General features: G+C 43.6%; 1 non-coding gene across 1 annotated transcript; it reads left to right on the forward strand.

Moving 5' to 3' along the window:
* Positions 1-680: 680 nt before the first annotated feature.
* On the forward strand, positions 681-808 carry LOC133773095 (small nucleolar RNA SNORA33). The gene has a single exon (XR_009867881.1). It is a non-coding gene; the product is annotated as a small nucleolar RNA SNORA33 (small nucleolar RNA).
* The last annotated feature ends 2577 nt before the right edge of the window (positions 809-3385 follow it).

Genomic DNA, 3385 nt, shown 5'->3' on the forward strand with positions numbered 1-3385 from the left:
GCCAGTTTGAGTCCCAGCTGCTCCACTTCCAATCCAGCTCTGTGCTATGGCAGTGGAAGATGGGCCAAGTCCATGGGCCCCTGCACTCTGTACTCTGGTGGGAGACTCAGAAGAAGCTCCTGGCTCCCGGCTTTGGATGGGCTCAGCTCCAGCCATTGTGGCCATTTGGGGAGTGGATGGAAGACCTCTCCTCTGTCTTTCCCTAACTCAACCCTTCAAATAAATAAATAAAATCTTTAAAAACAAACAAAAAACCACAAGCTTCGTGCCCATCAGGACCAGGATGGTACAGAGTGAAGCAGTCTGGGTAGTAGAAGTGACAAAGTTAGCAAATCAGAGATTTCACAGTCTAGGAGAGCAGCAGTTACTCAGCCCTGTGGGCTGCCAAAATCAACCCAAGCAGTGTTGTCCAATCACCCAATTCTTTTGGAGAAGTTGAGATACGATTTTTTTATGGCAATTTTAACAACTTCTACTGGAATCCCGCAAGAATTTCCATGCTGGGTATTATCTCTCACTGAAACACTTCCACAGGCAGTACTGAGAGAGGGAGGCTACAGGTTAGAATGAATCAGGTAATAACTGTAATAATAGATGAGAACCCAGGTCCACAGTGGAAGAAAATACTTGTAAGCCATATAGCAAAGGACTAAAATAAGTTGTTAAAAACTCGTAACTCAAAGCCAGCCAATGAATCTGCTTACCTGTTGTGTTTCTGCAGAAATCCAGAAAAAGCCGACAATAGTAATGCCATGTTACGAACCTTAAAACACTGAAGTCTTTCAGGTCCCTAAAAATGGCTACAACAACAACAAAACTCATAACTCAGGAGTAAAAACACAAACAATCCAGCTAGAAAACAAGTGAGAGACATGAAGACACTGCATACATACACTCTAAGATAAACACATGAAAAGATGCTCTGCATTGTTAGATATTAGGAAAATGCAAATTAAAACCACAGTGGACATTACGACACAACCATCGGTACAGCTAACATAAATGATGGTGACACCACCGGAAGCTCACAAGGACACAGAGAAACTATGGCACTCTTATACTGCTCATGATGCAGCCCCTCTGGAAGTCAGCACTTTCTTAAAAAACAAAGAACTCTCATATAGTCCAGTAGTTGTACACCTCAAGAAATGAAAACTTCAATTCATACCCCCAAAAAACTTGTAGACCAATGTATACAAATTACACAGTTGTATTGGTAAGAGTCAAAAACTGTCAACAACCCAGAAACACTTCAATGGATGGATGGTTAAGCAAGTCCCGGTCCGTTAGTGTGATGGAATAGGGCTCAGCAATGGGAAGACACGTACTACTGACACATGCAAGAGCCGGTATGAACTGCCAAAGAATTATAAGGTGCAATGTGAGAAAAGCTAATCCCACAAAGTTACGTGCTGTTTCCATCTTTATATCTTTAAGTGACAGAAGACTAGAGAAGGCTAACAGTGGCTGCCAAAGGCCGAAGAAGGCTGCCTCTTAAAGGACCCATCTGTGGTGATGCCACTGGTCTGTATCTTAACTGTCACTGTGCATGTCCTGGGTGTGATATTGTACCATAGTTCGCAAGCTGGTCACCTTGGAGAAAATGGAGACAAATGTATAAAGGATCTCTACATTACTATCAGCTTCATGTAAGTCTACTAGTACCTACAAACAGAAACCTGAAAACATTTTTAAATAAAGTGACTGTAATAGTAAGGGAGGGGGCCAGCACTGTGGTGCAGTGGGTTTAAGTCCAGGCCTGAAGTGCCAGCATTCCATATGGGAGCCAGTTCTAATCCCAGCTTCTCCTCTTCTGATCTAGCTCTCTGCTATGGCCTGGGAAAGCAGCAAAAGATGGCTCAAATCCTTGGGCCCCTGCACCCACGGTAGGAGACCCAGAAGAAGCTCCTGGCTCCTGGCTTCGGATCGGTGCATCTCTGGCCATTGTGGCCATCTGGGGAGTGAATCAGCAGATGGAAGACCTGTCTCTACCTCTCTGTGTAACTCTTTCAAATAAATAAAATAAATCTTTTAAAAAAATAGTAAGGGAGAATAAAGACAGCCTCAACTATGCTGAGGTCAGTATTAGTGGAAAAACACTGGATTCAAGGAACGGAATGATTTAAGACTTGAGGTGGCAGATGGGCTCTGCACACTTTCTGCAGGGATGAGCTCCAAGCGGGGAGGGAGCGTGCTCAGAAATATACCTACACCTCTCAGCACAAACCCTGGGAAATCTGAGACTTCATGTGTTGAACCTGGGAGTGACAGTCTGGAAAATATTAGTGAGAAAGGGAAGAGGAACATCAGTGGATGTTCAGGAAAAGGCCTGTATTAGCCCAAACTAAAGGAGAGAGTGTGAGGAGTGTAGAAGCTGGTCCCCAGCAAAGGAAATCTCCCCAAGTAGGAAATGCTGTATGGCACCCATCTAAGATACCAGCAGCCACCACATCACTTTTACATGCCGCAAAGACAGGGAGGGGCAGAAGTCAGCCTGACACACCCAGACACAGTGCTTTGTCTCTTCAAATTTTTATTTTATACTTAGGGGAGTGCTGATGATTTAGCTATTTTCGATCACATAATGCATATGTACTTTCCAATAAAAGTAATATGGGTTTATTGTTAAAGACACTTGGGAAATACTGAAAAAGTGTAACAAAGCAAACGAAAATGCTCCCAGCATAGATTTTCTTAACCTAAGCAGTGTTGCTGTTTAGTGCTGGTGCAGTCTTTGCTGTCCTGTGGGGGCTGCCCTGTGCATGCTAGGGTGATAAGGAGCATTGCTGGCCTCTACCCACTAGATGCCAGTAGCACCCCACTCCACCCACAACATCCAAAAAATGTCTGTGGACCATCCAACGGTCCCAGGGTGGAGGTTGGAGGGTGGAAAGATCATCCCGATGAGGATCACTGTTCTAGAATCTAGAAGGTATCACTCTTAACACTTCAGTTACTTACTACTGGTTTTCATGTTTTTATAATGTAGACTTTAAATGTTATACTAGGAATAAAGGCAGGAGCCTGAACTAACAGCACATGGGAAACATTTATGTTCTGATGGATACACTATGACTTCGTGAACCATCTTCCACCACTGGAAATGAAGATTGCCCCCAGTTTTGCATTATAATATCACCATCACCATCTTTTCTGTACCTCTGAGGATTTCTCTAAGATAGGTATCTGAAAATTGAATTAATGATGCAGAGCAGCACTGAGATGTGAGAATTGCTTGGAAAGAATGCGAAGGTAGACCACAAGGCTGGGGACACAGTGCCAGTGCATGAACCATCGCCTCCCAAAGCAGGATTCTCAGAAACTGGCGTTTCTTGAGTTAAAATATTAGAAATCAACTTGCTCAGTTTACTAGAAACTGAATGGA

The sequence above is a fragment of the Lepus europaeus genome, chromosome 13 (assembly GCF_033115175.1).
Source record: "Lepus europaeus isolate LE1 chromosome 13, mLepTim1.pri, whole genome shotgun sequence".
In the NCBI taxonomy this organism is placed as follows: Eukaryota; Metazoa; Chordata; class Mammalia; order Lagomorpha; family Leporidae; genus Lepus; species Lepus europaeus.